The 6,374-nt window shown below is 46.9% G+C and overlaps 1 pseudogene; it reads left to right on the forward strand.

Annotated features, from left to right (window-relative positions):
* Window positions 1–3,758: 3,758 nt before the first annotated feature.
* LOC137335609 (zinc finger protein 850-like) lies at window positions 3,759–5,923 on the forward strand (annotated as a pseudogene).
* The last annotated feature ends 451 nt before the right edge of the window (window positions 5,924–6,374 follow it).

Below are 6,374 nucleotides of genomic sequence, written 5' to 3' on the forward strand. Positions count from 1 at the left end.
GTTACCCCACCAGCGAACAAATGTTATCTGTTTTTAATATAACGGGTCAGTTGCTGTCTTTTCTATGTTTCTACCTCTCTATCTCTGTTTTTTTTTTGTTTGTTGTTTTTTTTTTGGTGATTTGTATATTCTGAGACCTGGCAGGTAACACCTGTCTGTCTGCACACTGATTGCCTTGGCAACGGGCAGTTGAAAAAACTGTCTGTCCTCACCAAGCATTGTTCTGTGAATTATAAATGCGATTTCATTTCGAGGATTTCATTCCACATCGTTCACCTGACGAAGGGGGAAGCCTCCGAAAGCTTGTGAATTTAAAATAAAATTGCTGGACTATAACTTGGTGTTGTAAAATTGTTTACCATTGTCAACCCCTAGACCAGGGAGGTTATGCTGGAACTGTATATAACACTGGTTAGGCCACAACTTGAGTACTGTGTACAGTTCTGGTCACCACAATACAGGAAGGGTGTAATTGCACTTGATTGGGTACAGGGGAGATTTACGAGGATGTTGCCAGGACTGGATAATTTTATGCACGAGGAAAGATCGGATAGGCTGGGATTGTTCTCTTTGAAACAGAGGAGGCTGAGGAGTAATTTCATTGAGGTGTACAAAATTATGTGTGGCCGTGATAGGCTGGGTAGCAAGGACCGATATCCCTTAGCAGAGAAGCCAATAAACAAAGGGCAGGGCATAGATTTAAAGTGATTGGTAGTAGGATTATTGAGGAGCTGAGGAAAACATTTTTCACCCAGAGGGTGATAGGTGTCTGGAACTCACTGCCTGAAAGGGTGGTAGAGGCAGAAACCCTCAACTCATTTAAAAGGTACCCGGATATGCACCTGAAGTGCTGTGACCTACAAGGCTATGGACCAAGTGCTGGAAAGTGGGATTAGGCTGGATGGGACGAATGGCCTCCTTCTGTGCCGTAAATTTTCTATGATTCTATGATTCTAATTAACAGTAAGCAGGGTAGTTCAGGGATCAGGAGAACACTACTGAAGAAAAGTAACTGCTGGGAACCAAGCAATGTGTCCTTGTAAACCACAGATTAGGGAAGTTGCAGCTCCAGTGACAGAGATGGATCACAACAGGGTATAAAAATGAGGGGATACTGATGTAAGGGGCAGTTGGGACTGGAGACACCGGAGATCAAGCTCAGGGCGTACGTCGTTCCATCCAGAGGACTGATCTCGTCTACACGGGGGATTTGCATGTTTACTCTGGAACGGTAGAGGCAAGAGAATTTGCTCATATATTTCTTAATGAGGTATTACAGTTGCTGACTCTCAGACTTGTTAATAAATAAGACAATGCATTAGTTAGAAACTTCCACACCTAAGTCTCTTTGCTGCTCGACTTTAAAACTTTGACCATTTAGTTTACATTTCATCTCATTTTTCTTCCTCTCAAAATGTATCACGTCACATTTCTCTGCATTAAATTTCACCTGCCCCATTTACTAACCCGTGGACGTCACAATTGCCCAAGGTGCCAATTTTGGCGTCATCTAGAAATCTTCACCTTGTGTCCCACATTCCCAAGCTCAGATCATTCTCTGTATTGAGAAGAGCCATGGTAACACTGACCCTGGGGCACAGCACTGTTTACATCCCTCCAGTCTGAAGAACATCCATTAACCACTACTCTCTGTTTTCTGCCCTTTACACAAATTCCTATCCACACTTCCTCATTCCCGATAATACGGGCAGTATTAATTTTATCAACAAGCCTCCTGTCCGGCATCTTACCAAACACCCTTTCACAATCAATGCACACAATATCCACTACATTCCTTTATCAGTAGACTTGAGTTATCTCAAATGATCCACGTTGGCTGTTCTTAATTAACGTGTTTTTCTAACAAATGTTGAAATGCTTGCTCCACCTCATCTGGTTTGATCTGTTTCAAAACGCAACAGAAAGATCGAGTCGTCTTCTGGAGTTTAAGATAAATTAGATTTTAAAAATTACGTTTCAGACAATGACGGACATCTGGGCTTAGACCCGCCCATTCTGTGCCGCAACTCCCGCCCCTCACACACTCCGATTGATTGGAGCACCAACTCACCCCACACCCGCTCACCCCTCCAGTCAATTTCCGCTCCTCCTATTGGTCCGGAACTCTCCTTAATCACCATGGCGGGATTAGTGTTGACACTGACATCCTGAGGTGCAGTTCGAAAATAAACCTTAATTGAACCCGTCAGTTGCAACATTTAATAAAACGAAATTGATAAAAGTTACCTTAAAAAATAATTTCTGGAGTTTACCAAAGTGGTGGAGCGTCTGCGCTGTATGTTTGTGCCAGTTTAAATGGCACGAAGAGCTGGGGTTTCAGTTAATTTTATTTTCCTTGGTCCAAACGCGCTCCCGCTGCTTCCAATGTCTTTGCTTCTCGTCAAGATGTTAAGGACCATCAATGGCGGTTGCACGACCCAGCATGCAGCGCGGTACAGATTGTGCCCTATCTGAAACGGTGGAGCCCAGCGCGCAGGCGCAGTCTGACTCATTATCGGGAAGTGTGTCCTGAGCATGCGCGGTCAGTCGAGGCTGCGGGAGGAGCGCGTTCGGTGCAGGTGAGAGGATCGGAGCAAGAGGATCAATAAACCCCGGGGCCCGGGTCCGGGCTCAGGCCCAGGCTCAGGCTTCACAAACCCCGAGTGCGGCCCCAGACCCGAATATAAAACAGTGAACATTATCCCCCCTCACTACCCGCCGGTTTCCGGTTTCTCCCGTTTCGCTCCGGACCAACTCTCAACAAAAGGCCGCGACCCCGCGCATGCGCGGTGTAAACTGGGAATTCTCAGGGAGCGTCTGTAAATAGAGGAGAAATGGTGATCGGTCAGGGAGCGTCTGTAAATGAAGGAGAAATGGTGATCGGTCAGGCAGCGTCTGTGAATGAAGGATAAATGGTGATCGGTCGGGGAGCGTCTGTAAATGAAGGAGAAATGGTATTTGGTCAGGGAGCATCTCTAAATGAAGGAGAAATGGTGATCGGTCAGCGAGAGTCTGTAAATGAAGGAGAAATGGTGATCTCTATATCTTTATTCATCCAGGGAGCTCTAGCTTTGGATGCTATTCCTTTCCTCCTCGTGGGAATCTGTCGACTCTCTTCCAAACCCACCCCTCCTCGAAGGCCTCCCATTGTTCAATTACTGTTTTGTTGCCAATTTTTGATACCAATTCACCTGGACAAGATCCCTTTTTAACTCATGAAATTAGCCCTCCTCCAGTTAAGAATTTTCACATTTGACTGTCCCCTGTCCTTTTCCATAACTGTTCGAAACCGAATGAGATTATGATCATTGCTGCCCCGCTGAAATATGCTCCACCTGCCCCACTTCATTCTCCACACCGAGCCCACTGCTGTACTCACATTCACTCTCTCACATTCACTCTCTCACATTCACTCTCTCACATTCACCCTCTCACATGCACCCTCTCACATGCACTCTCTCACATTCACCCTCTCACATTCACTCTCTCACACTCACTCTCACATTCCTCTCTCTCCCTTTCACTCATGGTTTAGGGCCACTGAAAGATGATGCGATGTGTTTGGATTTCAGCACAGGAGGAGGGAGAGTGTGTGGGACGGGGATTTACAGCTTTGAGGAATAAGAGAGGAAAGAATGTTCCATGGAATGTAGAGTTATCTGATCTGAATTTTTATCCTGTACTTACAGTGATAACTTTTATAAACTCCTTTTACAGGGGAAGAGAAGGGGAGGATTTGCAGACAGGAAACTCAAACCAAAGATCACGTCAAGATCTGACAGAGTCATTTGATTCATCAGGACTTGAAGATCATCGGCCTTTGAATGTGGAAGGAGAAATGTTTGTCTGTTCTATCTCTGGGAGAAGATTTCAAACATCAGTGTGAGTGGAAAAGCACCAAGACACACACACCCGGGTGAGAGTGTTCCAGTGCACTGACTGTGGAAAGAGCTTTAACCAGTTACATAGCCTGAAAAAACATCACACCATTCACAGCGGGGAGAAACTGTACACGTGTTCTGTGTGTGGACGAGGCTTCAACTGATCGTCCAACCTGGAGAGACACAAGGACACCCGGACCACGGAGAAACCGTGGAAATGTGGGGACTGTGGGAAGGGATTCAATTACCCGTCACTGCTGGAAACTCATCGACGCAATCACACCGGGGAGAGACCGTTCACCTGCTCCGTGTGTGGGAAGGGATTCACTCAGTCATACAGCCTCCTGATGCACCAGCGATTTCACTCTGATAAGCGACCTTTTAAGTGTTCGAATTGTGAAAAGAGGTTTAAAAGCAAAAGTAACCTGCTGACACACCAACGCATTCACACCGGGGAGAGGCCGTTCACCTGCACCGTGTGTGGGAAGGGATTCACTCGGTCATCTCAGCTTCTGTCACACCAGCGAGTTCACACTGAGGAGAGGCCGTTCTCCTGCTCCGTGTGTGGGAAGGGATTCACTGGTTCATCCACCCTGCTGACACACCAGCGAGTTCACACTAGGGAGAGCCCATTCACGTGCTCCGTGTGTAAGAAGAGATTCACTCAGTCATCCCACCTTCTGTCACACCAGCGAGTTCACTCTGATGAGAGACCTTTTAAATGTTCTGACTGTGAGAAGAGGTTTAAAAGCAAAAGGAATCTGCTGACACACCAACGCACTCACACTGGGGAGAGGCCGTTCACCTGCTCCGTGTGTGGGAAGGGATTCACTCGGTCATCCATCCTGCTGACACACCAGCGAGTTCACACTGGGGAGAGGCCTTTCACCTGCTCCGTGTGTAAGAAGAGATTCACTCAGTCATCCCACCTTCTGCAACACCAGCGAGTTCACTCTGATGAGAGACCTTTTGAATGTTCTGACTGTGGGAAGAGATTTAAAATCAGAATTGAACTATTGAGACACCAGCGCACTCACACTGGGGAGAGACCGTTCACCTGTTCCTTGTGTGGGAAGAGATTCACTCGGTCATCCAACCTTCTGTCACACCAGCGAGTTCACTCTGATGAGAGACCTTTTAAATGTTCTGACTGTGAGAAGAGATTCAACAGCAAAATTGATCTGCTGTCACACCAACGCAGTCACACTGGGGAGTGGCCGTTCACCTGCACTGCATGTGGGAAGGGATTCATTCGGTCATCCACCTTGTTGATGCACCAACACACCCACACTGGGGAGAGGCCGTTCACCTGCTCTGTGTGTGGGAAGGGATTCACTCGGTCATCCACTCTGCTGACACACCAGCGAGCTCACACTGGGGAGAGGCCATTCACCTGCTCTGCGTGTAAGAAGAGATTCACTCAATCATCACACCTTCTGTCACACCAGCGAGTTCACACTGATGAGAGACCTTTTAAGTGTCCTGACTGTGGGAAGAGATTTAAAATCAGAAACGAAATGGTGAGACACCAACGCACTCACATTGGGGAGAGGCCGTTCACCTGTTCCTTGTGTGGGAAGAGATTTACTCGGTCATCCAACCTTCTGTCACACCAGCGAGTTCACACTGATGAGAGACCTTTTAAATGTTCTGACTGTGAGAAGAGATTTAAAAGCAAAATTGATCTGCTGACACACCAGCGCACTCACACTGGGGAGAGGCCGTTCACCTGTTCCTTCTGTGAGAAGGGATTCACTCGGTCATCCACCCTGCTCAGACACCAGCGAGTTCACACTGATGAGAGACCTTTAAATGTTCTGACTTTGGGAAGAGATTTAAAATCAGAAACGAACTGCTGAGACATCGACGCACTCACACTGGGGAGAGACTGTTCACCTGCTCCGTGTGTGGGAAGGGATTCACTCAGTCATCACACGTGCTGAGACACCAGCGAGTTCACATATGACTGCAGGGGTTGGATTCTGCTGTTAATCACATCCAGGACTGAACCATGTTCATTCTGACAGTTGGGGTTTGTTTCTGCTGATGTCAATAACCCCTATAACTGGGCTGGAGTTTAATATTCTGGATATCTGTTAAATAAATCAGATTTGTTTTAAACACCTTGTTGTAGATTTTGGTGTTTCCCACCTGAGTGTTTAGCATCACCTGACTGGAACTCAGAAAGGACAATCTGGGGGGAGGATCGTCCGGTGGGAACAGAACTTCAGCCTGGACACAGTCCTTCAGGGCCACACTGAGAGGGGCAAACGGCACTTTGGTCTTTCTCGTCTCCCTTCTCTGACAGCAAAGTCACTGCGGCGTCCAGTCCAAAAATGACTGTGGTAATTATTCTATGGAGATTTCAACTGTTTGAGTGACAGTCCTGAGTCTACCATTTAAGGCAGGCGTTAACGCATTTAAAATAAACCCGTTAAAAATAAATGATTTGAAGTCTGTATTAAAATAGCAGAGGGAGGAGTTCACAGCAGC

This window comes from Heptranchias perlo, chromosome 20, assembly GCF_035084215.1.
Source record: "Heptranchias perlo isolate sHepPer1 chromosome 20, sHepPer1.hap1, whole genome shotgun sequence".
Taxonomy (NCBI): Eukaryota; Metazoa; Chordata; class Chondrichthyes; order Hexanchiformes; family Hexanchidae; genus Heptranchias; species Heptranchias perlo.